We start from the raw sequence: 15,809 nt of genomic DNA, 5'->3' as shown, positions 1-15,809 counted from the left end.
TTGAGCACTACAGTTCAACATTAGGTCACTGATAAGGGGATCCAGTCATTTTGTATTGGACCCCAAGAGAAGCCAGAATACAAAACAACAACAAATGGTGGGGAGGGGAGCGGAGGACAAGAAAGCGGCAGGGGACAAGAAGGGGTAAGTAGGAAGAGGAGTGTAAAACAGAGGCAGGGGATGAGAGAGGGGCATGGGAAGATGGGAGGGAGGGAACTAACCAGCACCAATCACCATGCTTGTATATGGCAATGTAAGGAAGGACTGGAGGTTGAAAGGCTGAGTTTCTCTTTCCAGCAGTAAGTAAAGTATTTAAAAGAAGCAGTATATAAGATGAAGTAAAAGTTCTACAGCAAGCTTCACACACATTTATAGACCAAGGAGAAGAGCCAATAGAAAGGGAAAGAAAGACATTATAGGACACAGATAGAATGACAGGGTTTGTAATGACAGCTGAGGTTTGTACTGGAGTAGGCAAAACAGAACAGAATCAAAAACACAGGTGGGGGTCAGCTTTGGGTGGGAGATGGAGGACCCTCTTCTCTGGAGTGGGGAGAAGTACCACTATCAGAGTGGGAGAGGGACTGTGAAGTAGGATCAAAGTGGAGAACCCCAATATTTGAAAACCAAAGAAATCTTCATTTATTCCTGTTCTTGACTAAAACTACAAAAGTAACTGCACAGATGCGGGTTTAAACCAGGAACAGTAACTCGTCTTAATTGTGGTTTTACCTTGAAGTGCAGCTGTTACCATCATCAGTAAGTTAGTTAAACTTCCTATGTTAAAAGAGGAAGATTTGGTAAGATGACCCCACTGTCCCTTCTAGCTCTACATTTCAATGGCTTCAAAGAGACAGCTCATACCTTGAACAGAGTCAGCTCAACAACAACAACAAAAAAATGACTCAAACAAAAGTTAAGGAATATATAATTTAAATACCTTTCAACCATTGCTTTTGACAGTGACAGACACAACAAACAGATGGTTTGTGATGCTGACAAGGACTACATCATTATTCCTAATGATAACTGATGTTTTTATAGCTCTTTACTGCTTAGAAAAGAGTCTTCATACATGAAGCAGTTTTACTTGAACCCCACAATAGCCCTATGAGATAAATAAGGCTACCATACTATTCTACCCATTTCTGATTGAGGAAACTGAGTCTTAAAGGGGCTGATGATTTGCCCAACACCCCGAAGCACATAAAATGATAAACCTGGGACTTGAATCCAGATACTCAGGATTACAAATTACTATTTCTTTTTATTCATTTTCATGCTGATTCTTAAGACATTGACACCCAGCACCTTGTTTTCCTATTAGGTCCCACAAACACACAAAATGTAAAAGAATCAAAAGAAATTTGCATGCTTTTATTCTTTTACTTGACCCTGGCAAAATAGTTTATTGAAATCCAAGTACAACCTTAATTTCCAAGTGATGAATGATTCATTGAAACCCAAAGGGCAGAGACAGAAAGGATTAGAATTCAAATGCAGTCATGAACCACCTAAGGATGTTTCTGTCAATCATGGGAGGTGAAAAATTCCTACCAGTCTTAACTGTAACACAATGCATTACCCTCATGTTCATGGTGAGGCTGGTATAAACAAACCACTGTGCTGCCAGTCATATAAAAATATAGCATACACAATTCTGTACAGTACATAATACTTGGCTATACCACCTAGGTTTTTGTAAGTATAGTCTATGATTATTGGCACAATGACAAAACCACCTACACATTTCCCAGAACGTATCCATTCCATTAGGGGATGCATGACTGTGTTGGCTTGTGGGAAGCACAGCCAACACTAAAACTCAGGACCTCCACCAGTCCTTGGACTATTAACCCAGCCAAGTATTACCCAGCTTCAAATAAAAGTGAACCACAGAGTTGGTAGAATAGCTCAGGTGGCAGGGCACCTGCTTAGCAAGCATGAGGTCTGGAGTTCGAACCCCAGTACCACAAAAAAAAAGTGAGCCACAGAAATGATCCTTTACTGCCAGGCATGGTAGTGCATAAGGCAGGCAGGAAGACCAAGCTCAAGGCTAGCCTGAGCTACATTTACATAGCTGGACCCTGTGTCTCAAGAAAAAAATGCTCCTTAATAATGAAATGGTTCAATTTTAAGTCATTTTAGGGGCTTGTTCTCTTGTTTTTACACGTGTAGACCATATGGGCATTGTCTATTTTAGTGGTACTAGAATTCTCTGGAGCAAATCTTCCTCCCAAATGGGAGGGCTTGTAATAACAGTCATGCCTCATTTTACTACAAAAGAGAAGTAATGTGCCCAATAAGAATTCATCTGAGAGAGCTTTAAACCAACTGAAACTGCCTCCATTACCATCTTCTACCTACAAAGTATTTGAAAAGCTGAAAAAAAATACATGGAAAATATTTTGAACAGAACCATAGTGTCTAAATATTCCCATTTTCCTCCTTTGGAAATGCTGTAATGAGTCAGCAGGTGCTTACCACCAAAATTACTTTTTATCATAAAGCTAAAAAATGTGTAATGTTTAAACAGAAGACTCCGTGAGAATAGAGGACATGCAAATGATGCACATTAATTAGGAAACTTCAAATCCCACCTCACATGATTTATGCAGAAAAGTACTATGAGGTTTCCATTAAACTAGGAGAGACTAGAAGACAAGAATGCCAGGGGAAAGGAGCCCTTCTGAGATAAACTGATAATCAGATTTCCTGCCCTCAGGGCATCTGGGAACTCTACTCATACTGCTGAGACTTGCTAAGAGAAAAGGATTTCTAAGTGAAGAAAAGAGAACCAGCAGCACTTTATGGTGAACACACAAAGGCTACAGTGACAGACAGGAAATACTCCCATTTGCTAAGTTCTGGGGCTGGGAGAGGGTGTCTGGGATATTAGGCTGAGGGTTTCTAGAAGGCAGAGAAGTCTTCTACAGATCCACTGTTTCAGAGACAACGTTTTACTAAAGTAAGAGTGTTTCCCCCAAATCCGTGACCAGTTGCAAGAATTTGAAATTAACGAAGAAGGAGGCTAAGGTCAAGATCTCCAAATAGCAGTAAATCAGCCAGTGTTTCAGGGATAAGAAGGCAAAGATCCCCCAGCATTCCTGAAAAGCCCAGGAGAAGCTGTTTATAGTGATGTACTTCTGTAATCCCAGCCCTCTGAAGGCTGAAGCAGAAAGGTCATGAGTTAGAGGCCAACCTAGACTACAAAGCAAGAGCCTGTCTCAAAAAGTCAATAAAGTAAAACTGCAACCTGGCTGTGACTTAGCTCATTCTCAATGGAATAATCAACTCCTAACTATATTTCCTGAGGGGGGGTGGAGAAGAAATCTATTGTGGAAAAAGATAAAATCTATAGAGCTACTGAGGTTCTTTCAGATGCAATGTCTGGTATAAAATATATTATGAAAACTGTAAGAAAACATAACCAATGTTCAAGAGAAAAAAGATTCATATGCTCCAGATACTGGATTTAGTAGACAAGACCTTTAAAATAAACCATGATTAATTGGTTAAAGAAATAAAAGAGGAATAGATGAAAAGATGGAGAATTTCAACAAACAATTAGGATTCCATTGTTTTAAAAAATTCAAATGGATATCCTAGAAAAATATCTGAAATTAAGAAAAATACAGGGGTTACCCTGGGTTCAATCCCAGCACCACAAAAAAAAATACAGTATTTGAAATTAACTCATTGAATGGGATTAACAACAAACTGGACATTGCAAAAGATGGGATTAGTAAACATGATAGAGGTTAATGGAAAATACCTATATTAAAACCCAAATACTAAGAGAGGAACACCACAAAAAACATCGAAGCACCTCATAATTGGAGCGCCAAAGGAAGTAAGAGGCAGAATAGGGCAGAAGTAATATTCAAAGAGACAATGACAGAATTTTCCAATACTGATGTCAACCTTCAAATTTAAGAAGACCAAGAGCCCAAAGCAGGATGGATAGATACAGAAAATCACATTTTGACTTGTGAATGTCAAATGCTTACTACAAAAACATGGCAAGAACCCAGGAAGTCATATAGCAGCCCCTCACTTTGCCTCCTCTTCATAGAAAAGTGGTGGGGGGATGCTCACCATAACTCAGTTATACTCTTTGCCCTAACTCAACAAGTTATACTCTTTGGTAGTAGGGTTGTAACCACTCTACTCTTGACCAAGTACAGGAAAAAAATCCACACTAACAAATTTGAATATACTGCAGTAGATGATTGTATCCTGATTTCTACTTGGCCACTGACACCATTTCATTAACATAATAATGCAACTATACCTTATGCAATCAAATTTATTGAACCCACATAATAGTTCTATGGTGGAAATAAACAAAACCACAGTATTAAAACTACAGTGTCAGAATAACATGGAACTTTAGAGATCAATAGTCTAACCCTTATGTTAGCACTGACAATCCTATGCCCAGAGCAGTGAAAATGGAGAGCCTACCTGACTGGGGACCAGAGCGGCAGCCTCCTGACTTCTAGTCCTGCCTTTTGAGTCCAGCACCAACTCAGTCCAAGGTCATATATACTTCCAGGCCAAAGTTCTGGGTAAAATATTTTTAGTTTTATGAATATATACATTTTTCACCAATACTGATGCAAAATAAAGCACATTAGGTACTCATTCAAGCAGTCAGGTTATTTCTCTGAGTCTTGGAACCTCCCTCCATAATGTGGGTAAGAATATGTATAATAAATATCACACATGATAGTGACAAGAGGAAAAGAGACCACATTGCCATCCCTAAAGGTAAAGGCAAGGACAACAGCTAATCCTCTTTACATGGATTCTTTTGTTACCAGGACACAAGGTGTTCCCCCAGTGCACATTGCATTTGACTTTACACAGCTGTTCCAAGGAAAAATATCATCTTCACTTTCAATCCTGCATAAATCTGAGGCATTGGGATTAGGTGAAACTACAACACCCCTTCCTCATTAAGACTCTATTGTCTTCCTCCATTATATTGCCCTGGTCAAGTATCTGCCAGATTTTGTTTTTGTTTTCATTGCCAAAACACTCTTGTATGTACAGCTGGGCTACTGGATAAGCAAAGCAGTTTTTGCAGCCATGGATGCCAACCTCAAGGTACAAGCCTACGTCCATAAACCAAGCACACCAACAATCCCAGAACAATAAAAAAAAACTCTGCTAGCACCATTAATCAGAACATGCATAACACTTTAAACATTTTCCAATGTACAGATTAGGTGGTCAAAGGACAGGACAATGATTGATCACATTTAGTCCATCTTAAATGTGTGTATTTTAAAATCTCTATATAAAAGTCAAGAGTGGGCCCATTAATCTCATTCAGTGTGGCACTGAAGACTCCTTCTAAAACTACCATCTTGAATTTCTAAGTCTTTTCTCTACCTTCCCTCAAAGTAAATATAATATTCATAACTAGTAATCCCTGATAAAACTCAGTCAATGTCCTCCACGGGTGTGTCAACAAACATCAGCTCTACACTTACTAATGATTTGCACATAGCTACTGCTAGTATTTTAACCTTACAGAGAAAGATGTAGACACGGTACTGTACGTAGACACACTCATATATTGTACTGTGTATATCCATAATACATAAGTGAGTGTCCATATGTACATATATACTGTGTATTTATACATCCGTGAATATAACTTAGTAAGAGTTCCCATTAATATAACAGGTCAAGAAATGCTCTTTCAGAAGAACAAAGCCTGAGTACCCATAAGTGCCTCAATTAGCACCCTATTTCAATCTGTTAACATACCTTGATTTGATAAAGTATTTAATAATCAGATAAAAATATTGACTTGCTAATTCAAATTGTTGTAGTTGTCTAAAATCTTGAACTATGGCCCTCTTAAGTTTATGGTGACATTTTAAATAAAACATGTTACAGAGATCCGGTATCTCTAAATGACTATGGTGAGAAAAGGTCTAAATTTTTTGTTCTCTAAAAAATAAAATGAAAAGCATGCCATAAGAAAAAATTTGTAGATACTTTTTAACATGTTAAAATTCTGTTTTTTCTCCCTTTCTTTGATTTTTTTGAGACAGGATCTCATTGGGTAGTCCAGGGTAGCCTTGAACTTGCTATGTTATATGTGTAGCCCTGGCTCTCGTCTCAAACTTACCATCCCCGCCCCCACCACCGCTTCAGCCTCCTAAGTTATAAGGCTGCAGGTATGCACCACCATGCCAGCTAAAATTCTGTTTTCATCCACAAATTGAGCAGCTTATTATTTTGGTAGAGAATTATTCAGACTGAGAATTTTTCATGCCTGAAGCTGTGAGTGGCCAATATAAGAGTGATATGCAGCAGTAAGAGGTTACTAAGTGGTCATGATGGAGTCTAAAGTCCCTTCAAAGTACCTCCCATTCCTTTATACCTTTTGCTCACTGCATAGTTCACCTACATACGTAGGATTATTAGAAATGGGTATGAATGAGTAAAACTCATTGAGGTAACTGCCTTCTTTTGCTTTGTGGTACTCTAGATGGAACCCAGAAACTCCAGCATGCTAGGCAACCACTACAATACACTACACTGCACTACAATCTACCACTGAACTACAATCCCTCCCCCCACAGTTCTCTATCTGCTTTCTTTTAACTACTTAAACAACTCTACTAAAATACACAGATGTGTACTAAAGCCAAGACCTGCCAGGTGAGGTGGTTCACATCTATAATCCCAGCACTCAGGAGGTGGAGATTGGGAGGATGGTGGCTCCAGGCTAGCCTAGGTAGAAAGTTAATGAGACTCCACCCCAACCAGTAGGCCAGGTGTGATGAGACAGTCCTGTCATGCCAGCTATGTGAGAGGCTGTAGGTAGGAAAATCTGAGCCTAGCCCTGGGTAGAAACAGGAGACCCTATCTGAAAAATAATTAGAACGAGAAGTTAGGAGTGTGGCTCAAGTGGCAGAGTGCCTGCCTAGCAAGCATGAGGCCCTATGTTCAAACCTCAGTACCACAAAAAAAATAAATAAAATAATTTTAAAAAATAAATAAAGTCCTGGTTGAAAACTGGGGTTACATCATGTATGTTTTATCACATTTCAACTACTAGACTTATTCCTGATATACCCTTGAATGGGAGGCAAATCAGAAACATTTAAATTCACATTTCTACTTTGAGCAGTGTGCAACAGCTGGAAAAGCTCACAAACATTTAAGACTGGGTAAACTACTACTGCTTCTCAGGAGATGGGTATCTTCAATTCTCACACATGGTGTGGGAGACCGCAGATGAACAACCTCAATCGACCCGATCTCTTTTCATTTCCTGACACTCTTCCAGAAAATGCCTTTTAAATGAAATCCAAGAGACAAATCAATGGCAAACACTTGCGGGTGCTTCACCATGAGAAGGTCCCTTTTGCCCAGGGCTGTTCACAGCAGCTTCCAGAATGAAAAGGCAAGAGAGACAGTTCCCTTTTCCCCCAATACTAAAGAGCTCTTCCCACAACCCACAGCACCAGTGATATTTCTACTTGGCCAGCCCAGAACATCAAGGCCAAAAGGAGACTGGGGCTGCCTTAAATATGTTTCAGATAAAAAGGGTAAGGGCTATACTGGAGGCAGGACTCAAGTAGTAGAGCACTTGCCTTGCAAGCATGAGGCAGAGTTCAAACTCCAGTAATGCAAAAAAACAAAAGCAAAACGAAAATGAATCAATAAAAAGATAAGGACTGAGGGATTAAGAGGGTCACCAGAAGAAGCTTGGAACCATGAAGCCATCTTGTACTCATCTTAGGTACAAGTGGACCCATGAGTCAAGTCAGAACTGCCCACACTGCTGGTGGCCTAGTGGAATTAACCTTGTGGACCCAGCCTAGCTTAAACTCCTATTCTTGATCCCAGATTGCTTGCAGAAATTGTTGCAATTATCTCCCTCTCTCTACCTGTGTTTCTTGCAATCTGACTGCAGCTTCTCCCCTCAAGAGATGGCATCTATTTCCTCACCTCCTAAATCAGGGCTAGCTTTGGCTAACAGAATTCATTCAGCTGGAGTAACCTTTTGCCAATTCCAAGTCTAGGCATTGTGTACAGGAGTCCTTGTATGCATCAGCACTCTGCCAGCCAAAATGTGAACTGGCCTGCATAACCTGGTTATTCACTAGAGACCACATGGAGCAGAGAGGAGATGAAGACATCCTAGAAGAGCCAAGCTCCCAACTATCCAGATCATAGACACAAGTGATCTGCCCAGATCCAAAGAACCCCTATGCTCAATACTGCCCAAACTGCCAACCCACAAATATCAGGAGCTAAATAAGTAGTAGTAGTTCAAATTCACTTACTAAAATGATACAGTGATAAGTTTGTTAGGCAGTAAATATAGCTAGTATAGTAAGGAATGGATTCTTCATCAATTCATTCATTCTATAAGCATTTATTAAGTACTTTCTATATTTCAAGTACTGCCCCACTAGTTACTGGGGATACAAAGACTAATACACAACAGTGCCTACAGTTATAATCATTTTCCCTATCCACACTAAAAGAGCAATGACTAACAAGATCTACTGAGGACAGAAAGGCTCAAAGATGCCATTAGGCCAGGTATGTTGGTGCACAACAGTAGTCCCAACACTCCAGAGACTGAGACAGGAAGACTGCAGATTTTAGGCCAGCCTGGGGTACATAGCAAGACCCTGACTCAAAAAAAAAGGGCCACATTTAAGTTGGGCTTTAAAGGAAAAACAGTAATTTGCCAGGTTGAAAGGTCTGAACATCACAAGTAGAAGAAATGGATTGGGGATGTAGCTCAGTGGTAGAGCGCTTGCCTAGCATGCTGAAGGCCCTGGGTTCAATCCCCAGCACTGCAAACCTAAAGAAAGAAAAAAGGAGAGGAAACGGCATGTGTGAGAGCATAGGTGCAAGAAAGAACTCAAAGAATGTTCAGGGAAAGGAAAATAGTTTAGGACAGATGGAGTGTAGGGAGGAGATGGCAGATGATGGGAGCAGGAAAAACAGATGGAAAGCAAATAACGAAGGGTCCCATATTGCAAATCATGCTATGGGATTTGAATGCCTCTTGTAGGCAGTGAAGAGCTACAAACTGTCTTTAAGAAGGAAATGGCATGATTAAATCTGTTTTAAGAAAAGAAAAGCTGATGACAAGTAGAAGATGGATTAGAGACAAGAGTACAAATCAGGGAGACCAGTTGGGAGGCTATTACTACATCCTAAAGGGGTAGAAGCCAGAACCACAAGAGAGTGAATACAGGAAAGCAAAGGTGGCTTTGAAAAATGTTTCGGGGACAAGAGAAAAGCTCAAAAGCCTTGACGACCAATTAAATATGGGCTGTGAGGGTGAGAAAAGGTGTGTGGGAGGACTGAAGGTTGTGCCAAGATTCTACTTTGGAACCCTAGATGCATGGTAAATAGATTAATTAAGGCAGAAGAGCAGACTGGAGAGAAACCACCCATGTTTCTTTCCTATAAAGGCACCTGTGGGACATCCACAGGGAAATGCCCACGAGGTAGTTAAGAATATAGATCTGAACCCCGAGTTAGGAAAACGGAAGATAAAGAATTGGGGGACCTTTTTTTTTCTCTTTTGAGGTAAGGTCTCATTGTGGAACCCAGGCTAGCCTTGAACTCAAAGATCCTCCTGCCTCAATCTCCCCATTACTGGAATTAGCCTCCAAGTAACTGGCATGTACCACCAAGATGGGTGGAGGGGAGGGACTCAAGAATATGGGGGAGGAGAAGAGGGCCAGTTCAAAACATGAAAATGAAAGTAAATCTTCAAGGGAAAGATATAGATGGAGAAGAGAAAAAGCTAATGAATGGCAGAATCCTTAGGGGATATTAAAATTTCAGGAGCTGAAGAAAAGTAATTCCAAACAGCAGCAGTGGTCTGTGGGATGCAAGAAGGCAGGGAAAGAATCCCTCACCAAGTATGAATTACAAATAGAGACAAGTATAGACACCATCCATTTTGCCATTCTTTCCTATAGCTAAGTCATCACCACACGCTTGTGGTTCCTTCCTCTAGAGGGATGCTGCGTACATATATAATCAGTGACAAGACAACATGGGGGCCACTACTTGAGTAACGGCATCTATCGCCATGGATCCTATGGAAAAAATACATTTTTCAAATCTCTTTCATGTAACCTGCTGCAGCAAAGAATACCAAACTTTCATTCTTAAGGCACATATTTGAAATATGTTTACATAAGTTGAGCATCTTTAATCCAATATCTAAAAAATTCTGCATCTTACTTCATGTTATGGGTCACAGTCAAAACAGATACACTAAAAGTAGTTTAAGATCACCTCCAGGCTATGTGTGTAAGATATATGGACAAATATCCTAAAACCTAAAAAGTTGAGAATCTGAACCATTTCTGGTCACAACCATTTCAGACAAGATGTAACTAATTTACTACATCTTCCAAACGAAGTGTCTTCATATGCTTTCCTTAATTTAAAAAGAAGTTTTACAGAATAACCCTAGGGGCTCCATGACAGCAGTAGACACCCCAGGCTCAGAAGGTGCAGGCTCTGGGTGGCAGATGGCACCTATGGGGACAGGTTCTGCTAGGATATACTTTATCACCTTGGAGGACTGCCTCCTGCCCAAGGACAACCTCTACTCCAGTCCATGTGGAGCAATGTTGACAATGAATGAAAATAGACCTGTGTGGTCAGCTCATCCAGGCAAAGATCTCCTAAATAGAACAAAAGGCAATAGCCATAAAAGAAAAAAAGAAAAAAAAGGCAATTAGGCTTCACTAAAAATATCAAAAGATACCAGATAAGACAATGAAGAGGCAAAACACAGATTAAGAGAAAATATTTTTTGTGAAGCAGTCTGTCACTGTGTAGCCCAGGTTGGCCTCAGCTTCTGAAGTGCTGGGATTATAGGCATGAACCATCATGCCCAGCAATACATACACATCCACACATATATCATAATACATATGTATTCAACAAAGGACTTATATATAGAATATAGAAGAATTCTTACAAAAGAAAAAATTCAAAAGTGGGGAAAATCTGGGCATGGTGGTACACACCTATAATGCTAGCACTCAGAAGGCTAGGACAGAAGGATTCCAGGTTCCAAACCAATCTAGGCAACACAGTGAAACTGTTAAAAAAAAAAGTTGCCAAAAGACTTGAACAAGTACTCACAAAAAGATCTCCAAATGCCAGTGAGCATATGAAACAGAATGGCATTCACCACCATTATTCACTAGGAAATGCATATGAAAACCACAAGGCCTATCTCACCTTATCAAAGGAGGGGTATGACTCAAGTGGTAGAGCACCTGCTAGAGAGGAGTCCAAACCCCAGTACTGACAATAAATAAATATAGAATGACTGCTATTAAATAAAAAATAGAAATTAATAAGTAAGGATTTAGAAAATTAGAAACATCCCCCCCAATACACACATACTGCTGCTAAGAGTCAGTATAGCAGTTCCTCAAAAACTTAAAAACAGAATTCTCCCAGGAATTCTACTTTGGGTATATACCCAAAAGAACTGAAAGCAGGGTATCAAAGCCGTATCTTCTCAGATTCTCGGCAAGCTGAGGCAGGAGAATCTTTAACTTTAGCCCATGAGTTTCAGACCACCCCTAGCAACACAGACAGCCTGGCTTGAAGAAGGAAAAAAAAAAGACTGACAAAACAAAGTTAATTAAAAACATAAAGGAGCTAGAACTCCTTTATGGAATTCCAGAATGTAAATTGGTACAGCCACTTTGGAAAAGTGTTTGGCAGTATCTCCTAGAGCAAAATACTATGGCCCCCACAATCCCCCCCCCAGGTTACGCCCAGAGAAATGAGCAGGAATGTGCATCAAAACACACAAACAAGAATTTCAGAGCTGCTTTATTTGTGTTAGCAAAAAAACGGACAGTATTCAAAGGTATAACAAGGAAACAGATAAACAAATTTTAGCATATCCACACAACTGAATTACTACTCACAACCACATGGATGAATCTCATAGATGTGTTACATGAAAGACATACACAAGAGTTCCTACTATATGATATTATTTATGTGGAGCCTAAAAGCAAACAAAACTAGTGGATGGAATTTTGTTCTTTAAAAAAAAAAATCACAACGTGGTTACCTTCACGTTGGAGGTGAGAAGGGGCAAGAAGAAATCTTCTGAGGTGCTGGAAGTATTCTCTACTCTTGACCTGTCACCTGGTGTATATGAACATAAACTTTAAGTGTCCTATTTGATATTTTTAACCTTCAAGAATAGCTTTTACACTCTTTATTAGGAAGGGCTAAACAAATCCCTCTCCAGCTATAAAGGCAGGATATCAAGTATCACAAGGTAGGGCTGGTAGCTCAGAGGCAAAGCACTTGCCTGGCATTCACAAAGCAAAAAAATGAAAAAAGAGAGAGGAAAGAAAAAACTCTTTCTTTCCTTTTTTTTTAAATTAACAAATTATCATATTCCTGCATTGTGATGAACATGCATAACCACCCTCCACACACACAATAGAAACCATCATTCCTTTTAGTAGTCATTTTGATGTCTGACCCTACACAGCCAACAAGAACTTCAGGTTCTCAGTGAAAGTGTCACTTTCAGGAAAAAAAAATCCACAAAAAGGTGAACTTCTCCCCTCTTCCACCTTTTGTCATTCATAATAATGTGCATATTGAAAACCTTAATATACAAAACCTTACACTTTAATGATAATCAGGCAAATCCTTTTGGTGTCACAATGAATAACTTTACAAAATTGATTGTCTCTGATCTGCATATAACCTGTCCTTATTTCAGTGAAGTGGGCAAATAATGAAAAGCAGCCAGGTAGCAGAAAAAGTGCCAAGGTTACAAATGCTAAGCCTGGTGTAAAAAAAGCCACCTGATCAGTGTGACATCAAGTTAACAGAGGTGCAGTTTTATTAAAGGCAGATATCGTTGTATTGGCTCAACAGGGTGACTGCTAACAGAACCCCAAAGACAATCCACAGTTTTCTAGTTTCCTGAAGTGTTTTTAAAAGCAAATGTCAAACAACAACTGGCTAAAAACAAAGCCACTTGGTCACTGTAGGAAAATTGCTTCTCTTTTAGAAAGGCAGAGTCAGGTAATACAATGGTATGCAGTATTTTCATTTAAATACATTGTCTAAAATAGATTAGTCTTGTTTTCTCCTCTGAGATTACTTCAAAATGTGTTTCACCACATAAATGTCAAAATATTGAGCATAAAAGCAAATGGGATAGCACTACTGGAATGCAATAATTATTATAAAGCCAGATAGGTGGATTAATTGTCCTACATACCTGTGGTTTTTCGGATTCCTGTGCTTGTGCATTCAACTCTTATTTTTCAGAAACCACTTCTGGAAGCTCCTGTTTTGGCTTCTACACTGCCACCTGTAGACATAAGAGAGAAATAGACCATGCAGTTATTCATCAACAATGCATCCTAGGCTTAGAACAAGGACAACTGGGGGGGGAGAGCAAAATATTTGCTCTAAAAGACAAAGTATTCTTTTTTCCTCTGTGTGGAAAATTTCTAAGAAATCTTTCTCCCTCAATGGTTTGATATACTATTTGATTAGAATATGAAACATATAAGACCCAGGTCATCAACTATACAGCACTCTCATCAGTTCATTAAAAAGAAATGGAGTCACAAAACCCAACTTACAGCCATTTCAAGACCTGTCGTTCAGAATTAAAAGACAAACAGTCCCACTTTATTAATTCAGGAATTAAGAATTCTGTAAATTACTCCAATGATAAAACAGAGGAGGAACCCAGGGTAAGGTTACTGTACCACAAGGTTAGGTAAGATGTCTACTTAAAATGATAAAATTCTAACCTGAACTAGAGCTTTGTCCAATCTAAACAGCAGTTTTAGTGCGGGATTTTTTTTTTATCATAATGCCTTATTGTTTCTGATCTGAATACAGATGAGTGCTGAAAGGTCATTCCTGACACCCCATGGATTTAAATACAGGTAGATCTTTTTTCTTTCCCTTAAAAAAAAAAGTCAAGAAAAGAGAAATAAAAATCCATAAGCAACTACCAGAGAGTCCAAGCAGCCATGAGATAGATAAAAGAGAGGGCTGTGTGTCAGAGGGAAAGAGAGAGAGACGAAGACAGACACTGAAATTCTGGAGTTAACTGAGAATAACAGACCACGCCACGCTGCCGAGCTTTTTACCTCCTCCTACTCCCACAGTCAGGACAAGCGCCCGGGCTCCAGCACCTAAAACCAAAGACACAAGGGCACCCCCACCCCCACCACCTGGATGAAACAGCTCCAGAAGCCATCAAGCGAGCACGCCAGCCCGGCCCGCTACCCCGCAAACCCCGGGGTTCTTTTACCAACACCAGAATGCGTCCCACTTACCCGTAATTTACTTTAACGCCCGGAAAGCCTGTTTGGGTTTATGCAATTGCAGCAAATCAAGTCTCCTTGAGACACACTCCTCCTCCTCCTCCTCCTCCTCCTTCTCCTCCTCCTCCTCCTCTTCCTCCTCCTCCTCCTCCTCCCTAGGACGGACATTCACACAAAACACTCTCCCTTCCCTCCCAACCCTGAACACAAGCTGGCCGTCCCAAGAGGGTTTGGGGGGACGCGCCAGTGACCAATACTGCTCCCACGTGCCTCTATTAAACCTTCGTCCAAACGTGCACAAGCGCCAAGGGCACGTGCACAGGCCACCCTCAGAGAGAAGTTCAGCACACCCATCCCCCCCAACCCTCACCCTGGCCCCGAATGCGTGGCGAGCCCCTGGGCGCTGGCACCAGCGAGAGCACACAATACTAGAGCAACTCCAGCCTTCTCCGTACACGCCCCGGCCGGTCCTACCACCAGGCTGTGCCCCCACTGTCCCTACAGTTCCGCGGGCCGGGGGCCAGGGGGCATCGTGGTGGTTGCTGGGTGAGGATTGTGAAGAAGGGGGCGACCTACACACACCAGGGAGAATGCGGCAGGGAAGGGGATTCGCGCCCCTCCAAAGCCGCACGAGTGCTCAGCTCCTCAGAAGGGGACAGGGTGGGGGTGGGGACAAGGAGACTCGAGGGACCGGATCCTAAAAGGGGTAGCTTTCCTTCACCTAGCACAAGCGCACACACCATGGGGCCGTGCACCTTCCTCCCGCCGCCGGACATGCCTGGCCCTCGTCCCTGGGCGCGGTGGCCTGAAGGAGGGCAGCCTGGGCGCGGCGCCCGGGGAACCCACCTGCGCGCAGGGTCGCCGCTGTCACCGGTGCGCCCGCCAGGGTGCCGTCTTTCGCTGCTGGAGCTGGCGGCGACGGCCGGACCCCTGGACTCCTTGCGCCTCCAAAGGAGCGGCGGTCCTCGTCCCCGCGGGCGAGTCGCCCAGCTTCCCCGCAGGTTCTGCCACCGTCCTTCGGCCCGCCAGAGCCAGAGCTGTGCTCCCCGCCCCTTTCCCACCGCCCAGCGCTGCGCTGCGCTCCGCCCCTCGCCCGCCCATCCCTGCGGGGGGCCCAGCCCCGAGCTGAGGGCCCCGCGCCTCGTGCCGCAGTTCCCGGGCCCGCGGCAGGGGGAGGGCAGGAGGCGGCCCTGGGATCCGCCCCGAACCCTGAGTTCCTAACCCGCCCCCCACACACACACACTCCAAGGGCCCGCGGCGGCCGCACGCACGCACCCCGCTGCCAAGGGTGTGGGCACCGCGCGCTCTGCCCGGGCTCTTCCGGCCTCGCTGCACTCCCCGCAAGGCACCTTCCCGGGCCCCGAGGATGCCTCGTGTCTTGGGGCAGGGGGTCTGGGAAGCGGGGTGGAGAGAGCCAAAAAGAGTAGGGGAAGAAATTACCATGTCAAC

General features: G+C 42.2%; 1 long non-coding RNA gene across 13 annotated transcripts in view; it reads right to left on the bottom strand.

The window, feature by feature from the left end:
• Positions 1–15,380, bottom strand: part of LOC141419780 (uncharacterized) — an 89,311-nt gene extending 73,931 nt beyond the window's left edge. For 8 of the 13 annotated variants that reach the window (XR_012444501.1, XR_012444504.1, XR_012444510.1 and 5 more), the window contains exons 1-3: positions 15,207–15,380; positions 13,295–13,387; positions 4,468–4,567 (exon numbers count right to left, since the gene is read on the bottom strand). This is a non-coding gene — a long non-coding RNA (uncharacterized lncRNA). Of the gene's footprint in view, positions 1–4,467; positions 4,568–12,118; positions 12,196–13,294; positions 13,388–14,372; positions 14,456–15,206 lie in introns of those variants that run through there. The other 5 variants (XR_012444503.1, XR_012444511.1, XR_012444512.1 and 2 more) reach the window with 5 other exon arrangements.
• Between the last annotated feature and the right edge of the window lie 429 nt (positions 15,381–15,809).

The sequence above is a fragment of the Castor canadensis genome, chromosome X (assembly GCF_047511655.1).
Source record: "Castor canadensis chromosome X, mCasCan1.hap1v2, whole genome shotgun sequence".
NCBI lineage: Eukaryota > Metazoa > Chordata > Mammalia > Rodentia > Castoridae > Castor > Castor canadensis.
Note: the sequence above shows the minus strand (reverse complement) of the source record. Positions and strands in the feature narration are given on the sequence as shown.